The following is a 16368-nucleotide window of genomic DNA, read 5'->3' as shown; positions in this document are numbered from 1 at the left end:
ATTGACAGAAATTCACTGGGGCAGGGGGGCGGGTGGGGGAGAGGTCGCTCGCGGCTCGCTACTGGCTGCGCCTCCCCCGGCTCCGGTCTGGGAAGCGGCCCTGGGCCCTTCGGGCGAGCAGCTTGGGCGCCGGCGCCCCTGCGAGGAAGATCGCGGGGTGACGGTCGGTACCCGCTTGGCTGGGCCGCGCTGCCGCTCCGATCCTTCTCCCTCCGGCGCCCGCGCCCTCCCCCTTCCTTTCACTAGGAGTCCGGGACTCGGAGAGGGCGCGGGAGGCAGGCACACGGGCCCGACCCCAGTCCAGCGCTCGCCGGGGACGCGGGCGGGCGGGCGGCGACGGGACGCGGCGGGGGTGCGGGGCGGGCGCGGCCATGGAGCAGCGGCGGCGGCAGCGGCGGCAACACTAGCGACCGCGGGCGGACAAGCGGGCGGGCAGGGCCGCCGGGCGCCGCGGACCGAACTGCACAGCTCAGCAAAAGCGCCCTTGCCCTCCGCGCGCCGCCTCCTGCGAGCCCAAACCCAGCAACATTTTTAACGCTCCAACCCATCCTTTGAAGAAAAGCAAAAAAAAAAAAAAAAAAAAAAGCAAAAAAAAAAGCAAAAAAAAAAAAAAAAAGCATTGATCGGAGAGACGGGGATATATATATATATATATAAATTTTTTTTTGGCTCCTGCTAAAATTAGCAGGGCTCGCCGCGCGCCTGTGTGCGAGTGTGTGCGAGTGTGTGTGCGTGCGGGCGTGTGTGTGTGTGAATGTGATTACTCCAGGACTCCTCGGGCTCCGGAGACGCCATTTTCCCCCTTGATATCTCTCTCCATAAATCGGTGGCGCGGCGGAGGCGGCCGAGTCGGGCGGAAGCGCGGGGCCGGCCGGGGCGCCCGCCGCTCGCCGCCGCCTCCGCGCGCCCGGGGGCCCCGGCGCCCCCCGAGCTAGGGCGGCCAGCCCGCGGCTCGCCGTTTGACAGATGCTCATCGCCATGGAGTTGCCGCAGCAGCACCTTTGGGGGCTCGGGCGAGCGACCGGAGCCGGGATCTGAGCGAGCGCCGGGGCCAGCGGAGCCAGAGCCGCCGGGACATGGGTGAGCACGCGCGGCGACCTTGGCCCGGGAGCCCGGGCGCCCAGCCTCCCTCTGCGCCGCGGGCCCCCGCACGCCCGGAACCGGGGGCGACGTGTGTGCCCTGCATGCAAAAGTTCACGTCGCCTTGCTGGGTCTTTGACTTTGCACCCGGCGGGAAGGGGGAGACCGGGCCGAGGGGGCGGGATGCCGGTCCGGGCGAGGTTGCAGGAGATGGGCGCGATTCCGGCGGGCGGGCGGGTGGGCGGCGATGCTGGCTCAATTCGAGTGGCTCGTTGGTGGCGGCGATGGTGGAAGCTTTGGGCTGGAGGGCTGGGAGCTTATTGAGTTTCGCCTAATCTGATCTCCCCCCCTCTCCGCCCCCCGCCTTTGCACCCTCCCTCGGTCCTGCCGCCGGCTGGCGGGGCTGGCGGGTTTGGCGTTGGTGGAGTGGACTCGGGAGGGGGAGGGGGTAAGGAAAGGGGTGGGAAGGCAGGATTTTTTTTTTTTTTTTTCTCTCTTTGTAACTTGCAGGTTAAGTGGAGCTAGAGAGCTACATTGTAACCTAGTTGGATTTTTTTGGGGGGGGAATGTATCAGAATCTAACGTGTCGTTAATAGAAAGAAGAACAGGCAAGAAGTGGTCCAGCCGGCGAAGGTTGGTGTGTGCTTGTGTTGTGGCTGTGTGTTAGTCTTTTTCTTAAAAATCTTAATCAATGGATTTGAGTCTCTTTCTTATGCTCTCTGGTTTTGGGACTCTGAAAAGATAGGAATTCCCTTAAAAGCAGACGAATGCCGTTTTGAAAGCACGCATTGTGTGCGTTTCTAGAGGAGCCGTGGGCTTGGGAATGAACGGCAGGCTTCCCCGTTCGGTGGTTTCCAGTGGGAAATCACTCCGGAAAGGGAACCCTTCGGTATCGATTTATTGTTTTTGTCTTCCAAACCATTTTCTCTTTGACCGAAATACTGTCTGAGAAGTTCCGCAGGGACAAAGTCAGGTAAACTGGACCGGGCAGATCTTTAGCAAGATGGTGATAACGGGGATGCTGTTTTCAGTGTCTGTTTGTGATGGAAGCATTGTTGGGTAATAGCAATTTCTGATCGGTAGAGCATGCTGGTTCTAAAAAAATAAGTTAACTGCCGAAATACTGTCTTCCAGCCCCCTTCCCCTGCACAGTACAGCACCTATTCCTCCCGCCCCCCCCATCCAGACCGCTTACTACAAGTCTGAAATCGGATCCAACTGGAAATATTTTCATTGGAGATTGAAAGTTGTGCAATTGGAAATAGATGAGGCTAGAGGTATTGGGAGTGTGGAAAGGGAGTTCTTATTGCCCCCTGATGCTGCATTTATTCTTTATGTGTGTCTGTGTTGGATTCTCAGGGTGTGTATCTGTCTAAAAGGACTGTTGTGGGAAGGATTTCCGATTCGTTTCCGTTTCAAATAAACTGTCCTGATAATCTCACGGTTGACATCTAACGCTAAAAGGGCAATTTGTGTGTCTCTTTATCCCTGCAGAAACTCTCCTCCAAAAGGGCAGTTTATTCTGGAATTCTACAGCAGATACCTTTCCCTTCCAGCCCCTACACTCCCCCCACCTCCTGCCAACTATCCACACCTTTCGCCTTAAAGTTTAGTTGGAGTCCACTGGCATTGCTTGTTTTTCTCTTCTTTTTCCTTCTTTTTCTGTTCATTCCTTCACTCTTCATCCTGTTTTTCTTCTTTTTCTGTAGATTTATACTAAAAACTAATTTCTTGAAGTCTCTGGTACTGTCACCAAAACTATCTGCCAGTTTGGCACCATCTCTTACCTTCCTTTAGTAAATAGGTATATCTCCTGTGCCCCATCCAAACTCATCTTCATGTGCAAAGCATGTAAGTGTGTGTTGTGGGAGAAAGGGGATGGGGTAGAGCAGAGGTATTTGGAGAGGACGGGCGGTGTTGTGTGCAGGCCACATCTGCAACACTGGACCAGACCTGGGCATTCCTGGGACAGTTTCCTTTGCACACCCCAGCTGGGATGGGAAGGCGGAGCAACCAGCCAGGGGCGTGTGAGGGAGGAGAAAGTTTGTAGCACTTTTAAGATGTAGCTAGTTTACAATCCCAGGTTACTCCCTCCCCTTTTTCATGATTTCTGTGGCTTCTGCCATCCTTAACCCTGAGGGAGGCATGAGCTCTTTTGCTCTGACGTGTGATTCCCGGGTTTCAGAGCAAAGGTGAGGTGCTGTTTTCCCCTGTGCTTAGTCTCATTGCCTGTTCCCAGAAAAGGGTATTAAGACAGAGTGTTTGGGGGAAAGTCGGAAGAGGAAGAAGAAATCAAGTGTGGTTAAACAGAGTATTTGCAAACTGCAGGGAATGTAGCCCCAAAAGATATGGAGACCAGGTACCCAGAGTGTTGCTTGGCACAAGATCTCTCCTCCCCCATTAAGGTGACAAAACCAAAACCAAAACAAACTATTGGTCTTGGGAAGTTGAGTTGGTGTTAGACCTGGGCTGTGGGAGTTGTTAGCCACTACAGTAACCTGAGCTGAGCTGGGGGAGGAGGTGGTGAGCGAATGCGCCTTCGGGAGCCAGAGGAGGGAAAGGGACTCCTCTCTCTTAGCTGGGAAAATAGATGTGTCTCTGGAATAAACAAACTGGAGGTGGGGGAGGGGATGGCTTGCAACGAACATAAGGTGGAGTGTCTGAGAGGCAGAAGTGTCGGTTAAGAAGGGGTTCTAGCTTGGGGGAAAATATCAACTACCTTATATGTTCATGAGAGGGCTAGGCAAGTGAAGGGCTGTAATTTGATCTTTTGTATGTTAACATCAGAATGTTACATAGGAAGGCTCTGCTGGAAGGCCCAGTGCTGGACATCACACAGGGGAACTTAGAGGTATCTTTAAGTTAACCCAACAGGCCCTGCTGCCATAAGGGCTTCTGGTCATAGACTTGCCTTACTCAGAGTGAGCTACTTTGTAAATCACCTGATCTAAATGAGGGTTGGGGAAAAGGAAACAGTGCTTGGGACTGTCTTAGGATTTAGTTGAAAATGGTGAGTGGGGAGAGGCAGGAGGCAAGATTTTGCTGAAGAAGAAATAAATAGGTACGTACTTTCCCTTGGATTCCCTGTTCCATTTCTCCTGTTAACTTTGAATTCCTCTATGGGATAAATCGATACTTATCTGGCACAAAAGTGTACCTCTGGGAGAGGAGAGTTCTCTCAATGTGGTCATTATTTTTAGTTATACTTCAATCTCTGCTCCAAAGCTTCTATATAGTATGCAAAAGGAAGCAGATGAGAAATAGCTAGCTGGATAGGGCATCCTTTCTGGGTTCCTGTGGAGACACTGAAACTTGGCTGGGCCTGGACCTCCCAGAATGCCAGTTTTTTTCCTTGGAGACTTGAAGTTTAAATTGAAACCAGAAAGCTATTGAAGGCAGATCCAGCCAATGAAACCCTGTTTTCTCTGATGCTCAGGAATGGGAAATAAATAACTTTTTGCTGATGGCATTTCAAGTTGCTTCAGTTTTGCTTCTGCCAGAAGAATGGGGTAAATTATTATGAACACATTAGTATTGTAAGGAGGAGTTGCAGTGCTTTAAAAGTGAGATGGTGTTATTGAGTTTGTTCAGGCACTCAGTGTATAGGAGAGTCCTATCAGGGGCTGGTAGTGGGAGCACAGGAGGCTGCCCTGGAGAGTTAGCAGCACTGGGCTGAAGAAAGGAAGCCTCACAGAGGTCTTGATGCACATCATTTTATCTGGTCCTGGGGTTCCTGTGAAGGGAGCAAAACAATCCAATTCCATTCCTATCCTGTGGCATGTGTTGAAACCTAGTGAGTTTCCCAAAATGTTTTAGGCCAGGAATAAGGAGTACTACCATCATGCCTATTGCCGTAAGTTTGGGCTTCTTTTAGAGTGGTTTTTAAAGGCAACCCTGGTGTTTTACAAACTCTTCATGAAGTTGCACATACTTTGGCCTGCCATATACCTGAGAAGTGCAGGAAAGAAAACACACCAGGATGTCCACAGACTACAATTCATGAATGCAGAAAGATGATGCCAATCTGCATTTTTGCTTAGCTCTGAGTTTTCATTTTTCCTTTTTACTGAACTTTCTATTAGATTTTGATGCCCCCCTGAGATACATCATGTCGGGGCTGCAGAAGGTTTTGGGGGACGGTGATCATAGATGACTGAGTCGAAGCTTCTGGTCCTTACTATTCTGATTTAGAAGTTTTGTAGGTTCAGTCCGGAACAGCTCTTTTTTAAGAGGGTCCCCCCCCCATTAGAGGGTACCATCTAAGGTTGAGGAACCATTAATTAATTAATGAATGAATTTTTGTGACAGAGTCTATCTCTTGTTACTCAGGCTAGAGTGCAGTGGCGTGATCTTGGCTCACTGCAACCTCTGCCTCCTGGGTTCAAGCGATTCTTCTGCCTCAACCTACCAAGTAGCTGGGATTACAGGCATCCACCACCACACCTGGCTAATTTTTGTATTTTTAGTAGAGACGGGGTTTCACCATATTGGCCAGGCTGCTCTTGAACTCCTGATGTCAGGTAATACACCTGCCTTGGCCTCCCAAAGTGCTGGGATTATAGGCGTGGGCCACCGCACCTGGCTGAGGAACTATTATTTTTTTTAATGGCCCTTAGCTTAGAAACCAGCAGTTGACTTCCACCCTGTTCACAGCAAATGATACCAGGTAAAGAATGTGAGCAGCCCTGAAGTCCACAGAGTCCTCTGGGAGGTAGCTGCCACCCCCTCCCGGGAGCCCATGATGGTTAATGATCAGCAGACCTGGGTAAAACAATTGTAGGCAAAACCAGCTGAGCTGACCCTCAGGTAGGCAGAGGCTCTGCCACTCCAAGTGCTGAGGAGGAATAGGGGATGAATGGTGAGCAGATAAGAGTTTTAGAACTTTGTCAGCTTGGAAAAATGCTTCTCTGATCCAACTTATCTTTTCCCACCAAGAATACCCCCTTTCATATGCATGGCATTTTGTTCTTTTCAAAAATATCTTTATATGGCTTCCGCCCCCTTGATTCTCCTAAGGAGGAAGGCCAGATAAGCATTTTATCTCTGTTCAGAGAATGAGGCAACTGATACACTGGGTTACCTGAAATGACACAAGTTGGTGGCCAACCTGAGGCCAGACGGCTGTGGCAAAGTGTGAAGAGCCTCACATCTGAAGTGACAAGATCTGCTTTGGATCGTGTCCCCGTACTTCCCAGTTAAATGACCCCCGTCAAGTCAGTTAACCTCTCTGAGCCTCCGGAACCTAATCAGTAAAATAAAGATAAAGATGCTTACCCTGCCTACCTCATGGGGGTTACAAGGATTAAATAATACCAGCTAATTTCTGTAATTGAACTCTGGGAGGATTTTCATGCTGCCTCCTGGAAACTGGTGCCTGGGATTATTGTTGCCATAGCCCAGTAATTAATAACCCCTTGGAATGATCAGAAATGCTCACAAGGGCTCCTGGTGTTCTAATAATTCAACCGATGTCCATATAACTGTATATGTTGAATTATTAGATGCCTACTATGCCATGTGCTTTTTGAGACTGAAAGTCTCAGGTAATATCCAGTTGTACTCAAAGATGTCCCAGTATTCGGGAAATGCTCTTTGAGTTAAGGATCAGCAAGAGAAAAGGAAAAAGATGTGCAAACACATAAGGAGGGGAGGCCAGGTGGAGAGAATGAGGGGGCGGTTTTCCATCAGGAAACTGCAATACTTAAGCAATGGCACTCAGGACAGAATTTCTAGCCTCTCTAAAGAAAAGAACTAATGGCAGGGTTGCCGCCGTCCCAGCAAATCCAGTAAGTTCTCCAGAATCAGGAAAGTTCTTCACAGCCCATTTGTTCCCTGACTCTTCTGTGTCCCTCCTTTTACCCTTTCTCATGAGAGCTGCTTTGCCCTGTCTGGCAGCCAGCAGCAGGCACTTTGCAGTGTTTTCGATTGAACCCCGATTTTATGCAATATGCCCGAAGCTCTGTTGTCAGACTGGTTTCTTCACTGACTCTGGACATTCTGAACATCTTCCTGCCTCCACACCTCAGCTGTCTCTGTGTTGTCACCTCCAGGTGGAAAGTGCCCTGACTGGTCCCTTATAACCAGAGCCTTGACCTCTTAGGCCAACTAGTTGCACCCAGCCTCCTCCCTGGGGGCTAACTAGTTCTTTCCTCCCAGCTCTCAGCTCCTCATCCCAAGTTCCCAGAGCAAGGCACCCAGCTTATGCTGCCTTGCTATTTGTTGTCACTTACACCCCCAAGCTCTGAGCCCTTGAAGAAGGGGACAGGTTTTCCTACACAGCCCTGAACCTTATTTATGAATGATTTTTTTGTTTCCTGAATGAATCACAGCATTTATGAAGAGATAGAATATTGAAAGTCAATGCTGTTTAAGGTGTATTAATGCTCTGCATTATGAAGCAACACAGTATAGACAGTGTGAATAGTAACTACTTTAAGCCAATGATAATGGCTTTTTATATTTTCGGCTGCCTTTCAGGGGCAATCAACCCAAAGTTTCTCCCTTAAAGTTTAAGAGTTAAGCATATTTTACCACATGTGCATCCTTTCAGTCACCGATTCACTCATTCAGTCATCAAATATTTATTAATAATAATAGTGCCTACCAGAGTCTCACTGTGACTCTAACACACATAGCTCTTGACTTTCTCTGAAAATTCCAGTTGTATTTTTTGTCCATCTTGCTCATTTTGGCACTTAACCATACAGTCATCTTTGTTGCTTAAGTCCAAGTGCTTTTCCGCTCTTCAGTGATGGTGTGAGCCTGTCCACAGTGGAAAACAGAGAAGGCTGAGGAGGCTGGGTGCAACTGGTTGGCCTAAGAGGTCAAGAAGTCTGAGGCAGAAAGCAGCCTGGGCTCACACCTATATGATGTGGGACAAGCTACATTGCCTTTCTACTGTTGTACAGTAAAAAAGTTTGGATTGGTATAGAGTGTCCCTTCTAAAATTCTGTGATTCTATAGCTAGAGGTGTCCTAGGAATGTTAAAGATTTCTTAAAGGTCAGAGCTCCTCAAACCCCTTTAAAGACACCCCCAACAATTGTCCAAACCAATCCCACCGAGGATTTATGCACTTTGCTAAATGTTTGATGGGCTGAAAGAGTTACAGAAAGGGAAGGTGGTGTGCTGGAGTAAGTAGAATTGGGGTGAGCACTCATTAGAACACTGGAGTCAGTCTTGGAGGACCGGGAAGGGGAGAGGAGGCAATGGTGAGCTGAATGTGAGAACATACCACTAAAAGTAATGTGGAAGGAAGAAAGGGATTACATTATCCACATCTCTTTTGAACTGGTTCTCTTTGGTAAAATAACTGACTCGAATCAAGGGAGATGGAACAGATGAAGACAGTTTCTAGGAAGTCCAGAATATATTCTGTAGTTGGGCTTTGCTGCTGCTTCCTGTCAGGTGGCATCTGGAAACCCTGCTATGGATACTTTACTCATGTCATGGATCTAGGGGGCTGGATGTCATTTCTCCATGTAGATTCTAAAGAGCATGAAGTCTCGGGCCATTCCTGGGTTCCTGGGATGTCCTCTCCCTCCCCACAGCACCTGGTCTGCCCTGCCACATTGCAGCCTGTGTTCAATAATAGCTAATAGGTTGCTTTGTGTGCATTTTGAGATCAGATACAGTGACCTACAGTCTGCAAAACCAGAGCCTTCTTTGATTTGGGTTGGAGTAGGATCAAGGGAATTGGGCTTTGGCCTAAGGTACTATAAAAGTTCTGTGGGATTGATGAAGTACCTGGGAGCATACTGGTTGGATATTTAGGAAGAGGAAGCCTCTTCAAGCCACTGAAATGCTACAGTTGCTTTTACTCCAGGATCTAGTAAAGGATTAGGGATAAAAAGGAGCTTATAATATTGTTAGCCAAATTTAGTAAAAAGCAATTTCTTCAATATTCCCTTTATCTGCCAATGATTTTCAGTTCTGTCAGTAGAAAGGAGCTTCTTGGAGTTTGAATTTGTGGCTTGGAAAATGGTTGAGATGGAGAAGCTGAATTTGATGGAACCAACATAGTAGCTCATCAGAAGCAATGGGGGCACCAATATGCTTGTAGCAGAATAGTGAAATCTGCGTGGCAGGTCCTGTACAGTTGCTGGTGTCTCTTTCTGTGACCTATTGTTATTTGAACAATAAGACCTTTGATTTTTTTTCTTTTTTTGTTCTTTTTGTTTTTTTGAGACGGAGTCATGCACTGTCATGATCTCTGCTCACTTCAACCTCCACCTCCTGGGTTCAAGCGATTCCCCTGCCTTAGCCTCCCAAGTATGGGATTACAGGTGCATGCCACCATGCCCAGCTAATTTTTTGTATTTGTTATAGAGACAGGGTTTCACCACGTTGGCCTGGCTGATCTCGAACTCCTGACCTTGTGATCCGCCTGCCTCAGCCTCCCAAAGTGCTGGGATTACAGGCGTGAGCCACCATGCCTAGTGAAGACCTTTGATTTTTAAAAAAGTATTGATTAATAGTAGTGACTAAAAGGGATGATTTGATGTGAAACTCTGTGAACCTTTCTACTCATTACACTTTAGAGCTCTATTGCAATTGGTGTTTTGATCCACAAATATTTATTAAAATATCAGCATTGCAGATTGCGTGAGCCATTGTGCCTGGTATACTTGGTTGGGAAAGACCTGCTATGAGATGTGGCTTTTGTTCTGGCAGAGTGGGCAGTGTATCTGCAGATACGTGCTTTGCTGAAATGGAAAGTATTGTTCTGCAGCCAAAGTAGGAGCATGATCCAAAATGGAATTTTGCTATTTGTGTGATCAGGCTTAAGGTATAGTCAGGGAAGATTTCAGAGTATACGTTTAGGATTTGATGGAAGATGTAGAACAAGGGGACATTCTTGGCGGGTAGAATAGCTTTGGCATAGGGGCAGCAGGGGGACAGAGTTCAAATGTGATTTGAGAATTGCCTCAAGGAAACACATACTAATTTTGAACATGTACTGCATCTCGCAGAAGCAGCACAGCCCTGAAGATGGCTGACACTGAGGGGCAGACACCCCTATAGCAGACACCTTTATGGTCTGAGGTCTTCTGTCCACAAAGAGAAGGATAAAACCCAGGGCCCTCTATGTTGGACTCAATATACCTGTTATAATTCAAACTAATCAAGTTTCCAACTCTCTGATTTAGCAAAAATTGGTTTGTTCATTGACATTATTATTGATTGTGACCAGACTCTGATGGGTGCTGTGGGGATCCCAAGAGATGGAGTGAAAGATACTCTACGAGCTAATGAAAACCAGGGGAGGAGGAGCAGCAGCCAGCCCTGTACGCCTAAATGCTGAATTGTAGTGGGAGCCCGAGGGAGTTAGTATCTCCAAGGGTTAGTCAGATCAGAGAAAGCTTCCAGGAGTAGGTGGAACTTGAGCTGAGTCATCGACAATGGAATAGTCTTGGGTAGGTATGGAGCACCAGGGAAGATCATCCACTTGGGAATGTAGAGGGAGAAAGGAGAACAGTTCAGCATAGGGCTCTGTGGAGTGTAAGGCAGCAAGACAGATGGGATGGTGTCCTGTGAGAAACAGGCCAAGGATTCATCTCCCCTAAGCTGAAATTGGGAGGCATACCCACAGCTTTCCAAGTGCAGGAAGAGCAGTCTTGGGGAGCAGGTGGGTGTGCCTGTCGGAGACTTCCACACATACCACACATGAAAGAATGCTGACAGCTGACTGCCTCCCACTGCTAGGTCCTGTCCGCTACCAACTCTTCAGCCTGGGGTTCAAAAGAGGTATCTTTAGAACAAGAAATGAAATGATATATAAGCATTTGGAATGGGGATGGGCCACTCTGGGGAACATAAAACTCTATGATACTGGTACTTATTTCCAAGTATTTAATGTATAATTGGAGAAGGAAATATAGAAGATTCAGTAACAAGGCAATGTTTAATGACAGTACAAGATAGCTAGAGGAGGTATATCATAGAGAAAGGGAAGTGGAGCTAGTATTTGTTTAGTTCTCTGGTATGCTTAGCATCTCCTTTGCAGCAGAAGCACAAACATATTATGTGCCAGATTATGCTTTATGTTAAAATGACGATGAACAAAGCAATGGCTGAATCAGATGATTGAGAAGTCATGGAATTTGAATTAAAACTGAACAGGTAGTGAGGTGAAAGTTAGAAAGCTTTGAAAGACTTCATTAGTATGTTAGATTGTTCAGTTTATCCTCATTGCCTCCAAGTATGTCTACCATTAGCATTCTCAATTTGCAAATGGTGTGGTGGAGGACCAGAGTTTTCAGGGACCAGTAATACCAAGTATTTGAAGACTGGTGGCTCTATGGTTAAAATAACATTTGGAGTCAGACACCACTTCTCCTGTGATTTCAACAAATCCCTCAACTTTAATTTTCTTATCTGTAAAATGGATATGTCTCTGGGTTAAAATCAGAGAATAAATCATGGTTAAATAGTATAATAAACTTAAATCAGATGAAAAACATAAATAAACTTAGAGAATACCTGATGTATGTTAACAATTCAGATTATTTTCTTTACCATGTAAATCTCTCCACCCTATGTGGACAGGAAATATTTTGGTCACAGTTACTTCTTTCAAATCTACTATATTTAACCTATTTTGGCATTGTGCTGCACATATTATTTACCTTTTTTTTTTTTTTTCCTGCAAGATTCTGTGAAGAGCATTAGGAAAGGCAGATGAGAAAACTGATGCCTAAGAGAGTTTAAGTGACATGGCAATTCAGATGGCACACTGGTTTTAGAACTCATATATGTAGAAGCAACTAACAACTTTTGGTCAAAAGTTGGCATCACTTTGTGTTTTAGATACCTCATGATGTCAAAGTAAGAGGCTTTGTAATCATATATACCTCGATTTGATTGTGAATCTGGCACAGAGTGTGTGCTCTTGAGTAAATCATTAACCTTTCTGGACCTTAATTTCCAGGTCTGTAAAATGAGGACAAGATCTTCTGCATCACAGTGCTGTTGTGTGAATTAAATTGACAATGACTGTAAAGAGCTCAGCACAAGTTAGTGGTAATGTTTAAATGCATCTCCCCACCCTTTCCCTACAGGAGAACACTTTTCCTTGACTGCACAAAGGAACACAGGCACAAGTAAGTCATCAAAGGCAGAGCTCAACCTGCAAACTTGATTGGCCCAGGCAGGACTGTAGAGATTTTTCCCCAGGGAGCAAAGACACAAGGGTCATGCTGTTGTGTTGTGTTATTGGTTCCCAGAGGAGACACTGTTTTTTGCAGCTAGAGCTGGAACTGTTGTTTAATGGATAGTATGTTAGACCTCAGGTCTCAGAAGTTTAATCTCCTTTCCTTATCATAGAGATCCCTGAGTACAGAGAACAATAGCATATGCTTAGTTTTGTCTTAGGCTCAGCCAGTCCAGCCAGAGTCAGCAGAATCTGAAAAAGAGGTGAAAGGTACCAGCTCTGGCTTTGAAGGGCTTCTGGTTGAGGAGACAAGGCTCAGTACCTGGGAATGTCAGAGCTGGAAGGGGCCACAGAGCTGAACTCTTGTTCTCTGATCCCAATTCTACATATAATGATGGGAAGACTTAGGGAGAAAAAGGAACTTGCCCAAGGCCACCAGCTCTAAATGGTGGAGGAGGGATTGGAATGTGGAATTCCTGACTGTACCCAGTATTATTTCCTCCATGAGACAAACTGGAAACAAGAGAAGAGCAATAATCAAACAACAGCTAAATGATCAGGTTAGCAGATACAAAGGAAACTAGTTGTCTGTGCTTCTCACTGTGTAGGAAGATGAAGGAGGTTGGTCTTCAACTCCTGTCCCTCAGGGCTTGACTTGGAGTCTTAGAAGAGAGGGCAGCACTTAGCTAAATGCTGGAGTGGTGACTGACTATAGAAGTAAATCAAATGTAACAAAAAAATTTGCACACTTACTAAGGTGATCCCGGTATGTTCTTTCATAATTATTATCTCATTTAATCTTTAATTACTTCTTGAAACAACCCTTCAGGTAGAATTATTACCCCATTTCCAAATGAGACTTGAAAAGATTAAAAATGTTTCCTAAGAACACAATTCCTAAGTGGGAAAGAGAGGCTAAGAAATCTAAACTTATGACATCAAATCAGAACTGCTTCCATTCTTCTTTTTAAGGAGAAACATGTCTTGAACATTTACTGTTGGACGGTTACTCCCAGTGTTCTCTATGCTTCGAACTGTGCAGAGATGCATTTAAAATATAGCCCTGTCCTCATGGAGCTCATGGTTAGTGGGAGAGATAGACAGGTAAATAAAATGCTGAAACGGAGCTTGCCAAATGCTTTGTGATAGCAGAATGACCAGGGAAGTGAGAGCAAGACCGTGTGTTTGTGTCTGTCTGTCCGTCTGTGTGTATGTCTGTGCACATGTGTATGCAGGAAGAGTTAGAAAAGGAGGGTCCAGACAGTCTCCGTGAAGGAGGTGAAACGTGACCCAATTCTTGCAGGATAACAAGAGTTAACCATGTAGAGAAAAGAGAAAGGACCAGCCAACCAGAGGACCTATCAGGGAATCATATACAGTAATGCCCATCAGTGGGACTTGGGAGATCTGCAGCTTATGAGATGCTGCTAGAGCATGTGGTATGTGAAGTACTCTGGAAATGCTGCTTGGAAGAGGTAAAATGTGATCAGGAACATACCACACAAGTGCAGAGTATAAAAACACCACTAAGCAGGAGCTTTGTCCTTTGCTGTAGACAGTTGATGTATCTGCAGGGTCAGAGAACTGTGGTGTAGAGCTGCTCTTGCCTTTGCCGATTGAGAGCTAGGTAAGAGCTGGGACACTTGCTGGATTTACCAGTGTTGATGGAGCATTTACTCTGGGTGTTTCTGCAGCAGGAAGGAATTCCGGAAAGATTACTCAGTAATAGGCACCTGAGTCAAGTGGTGTCTGTCTGACCTCTCATTCAGCATTCACTGAACGAATAATTTGGAGTGTCTCTCTGTATCAGGAACTGTGCCAGGCCCTGGGGATGACCATGGTGAGCCAAATAGGCACAGATCTTACCTTCAAGGGCTTATTTAGTGGAGAAGGCAGAGTTTGAAACCAAGAATGGCGCAAATATTTAATTACATAATAAATGTTAGGAAAGACAAGTTCTAGCCTACAAAGGCACAAAATGGTGAGTTATGATCTGGTTTGCGATGCTCAGGGAAGAGACATTTAACCTCAGCCTGAGTAATGAAGAAGAACTAACTCCAGGGGAGCAAGAGGAAGATTCCAGGTGCATGCAAAGTCCCATGAAGTCAGTTGTGACTCCCCACCAAAATACCTTAGAAGACATAAAGAAGGATGAATAATCAACCACTCCCAAAGCCAAAGTCAGACAGTCAGTCTCTTGCCAGAATCTGACAAGAGATTCTTATAACTATAGGCCAGTGAGTCTAGGTGAAAAATACAATCTCTTCCTCATCTGTAATTAGGTAGGATCACACTCCATCTTTTTACACCATTTGCCTTCATAATCAGAAGATGCACGGTTTCTGTCAACCAGAAAAGCTGGCAGTCATCAAGTCTACTGTATGGGCAGCTTGAACAAAGCCAGTTAAAGACTTCCCTCCCTGATGTCATTATGCATATTCTCAAAGACTATAGCTTTCAGAAAACAAATGGACAAGAGTGGGAAGGGGAGTTCTGGGAGGAGTGGAAGTAGGGTATTGACTTCTGGGCAGAGATGTTGCTTCAAGTAAAGCTCTGAGGTGAGCATGGAGTCTTTGTCACAGGGCATATTGTGAAGTCTAGCTGTTCAGCTGGTTTTGTGAATCCAACAGAAAAGATTCTTCTCAGTTCAGCAACACAATAGTAGATGGATGTGTACTCTCAGTGGTATTCTAGTATATGTTTAACACTCCAGATTTGTTAAAAGCATTGACTTGTAAAGTTTGCTCGTTCTTATGGTGTAAACACTCCCACCATGGCTGAGTTTTATTTATTTATTTGTTTGTTTGTTTGTTTGGTTTTTTTTGGAGACAGAGTCTCGCTCCCTTGCTCAGGTTGGAGTGCAGTGGCGCAATCTTGGCTGTCTCCACCCTGAGCCTCCCGGGTTCAAGTGATTCTTCTGCCTCCGCCTCCTGAGTAGCTGGGATTATAGGTGCGTGCCACCACGCCTGACTAATTTTTGTGTTTTTAGTAGAGATGGGTTTTCGCCATGTTGGCCAGGCTGGTCTCAAACTCCTGACCTCAGGTAATGCACCCGCTTCAGCCTCCCAAAGTGCTGGGATTACAGACATGAGCCACCATGCCCCATGGCTGAGTTTTAAGCTACCAACTTAATGCCACTGAATGTGGAGCTGGAGAGAGATACACACAGTGGGCTCTTATGAGCCCGTAGGCACTAGCTTCAGCGCATCCTCGTTACTGTTCACTAGAACTTGATATGGTCTCTGATAAGAGGAGTAACTTGAAGAGGAGGATGTGACTGGCTTCACAATGGGTAGAAGGTAGTCCAGTTCTTCCTCGGTAGTCCAGTACTTCCTCTGTAGGTTAGACTCTCTCCTCATGAGAGCATGGAGCAAAGAAACAGAATCCAACACAAGGCCTCCTGAGGTGGAAGAAACACTTAAAACGAGTTAAAGGAACAATAGCAGGAAAATTAGTTAATCCAACAGCAACATTAGAGTTTCATAAAGCTACCTGGCATCTTCAACAAGAAGTATGACCCGTAGAAAAGGAGCATTAAGAAACAAGGAGGGAACATTAAGAAACAAGGAGGGAGCGTACTGTGATGTAAAGACATTAGAGCCAACTGAAAATTGGGTGCATAAAGTAAAAGATTGCAGGGATACAAAATGTGCAGTTGCAGAATTTAAAGAATCCACAGTGAAGTCAATAAAGGCAAAGGGGGCATGGAAAATAGAATCAAATCAAATTGGTATTATGGAGAACAGATGGGGGTATGCTTTCCCACAAGGCAAAAGAAGGAAAGAAAAGCAGTGAGAGAGAAAACGATAGAAATGGAGAACAGAGATGAGAGCTCTAAACTCAGAATTATAGGAAAAACTTTGAAAGAAGTAAGAACCTTTTAATGGAAGAAATTACCAAAGGAATAATTGAAGGGAACATTCTTGAACTAGAAAGAACGTGTATCTACAGATGCAAAAGACTCATTATGTTCCAGGAAAATTAAAGGGAGAGAGCTCCACACTACACTCATTTTGTCATTAATAAAATTCTAACATAATGAAAAAGAAAGTCTTCAATTATAAACGCATAAAGCAAGTTGCCTATAGAGGAAACCAAACCAGGCCAGCCTCTATTTTCTCTTCATTACTTTAAATGC

The 16368-nt window shown here is 45.8% G+C and overlaps 1 protein-coding gene across 3 annotated transcripts in view; it reads left to right on the top strand.

The window, feature by feature from the left end:
* The first annotated feature begins 950 nt into the window (after positions 1-950).
* Positions 951-16368, top strand: part of SETBP1 (SET binding protein 1) — a 382992-nt gene continuing 367574 nt past the window's right edge. Inside the window, exon 1 of one of the 3 annotated variants that reach the window (XM_033177871.1) lies at positions 951-1080. The gene's annotated coding sequence lies outside the window, so the exon portion shown is untranslated. The other 2 variants (XM_033177872.1, XM_033177874.1) reach the window with 2 other exon arrangements.

The sequence above is a fragment of the Trachypithecus francoisi genome, unplaced genomic scaffold, assembly GCF_009764315.1.
Source record: "Trachypithecus francoisi isolate TF-2019V2 unplaced genomic scaffold, Tfra_2.0 Lachesis_group19, whole genome shotgun sequence".
NCBI classification, from domain to species: Eukaryota; Metazoa; Chordata; class Mammalia; order Primates; family Cercopithecidae; genus Trachypithecus; species Trachypithecus francoisi.
This window is presented reverse-complemented; position numbering and strand designations above follow the sequence as displayed.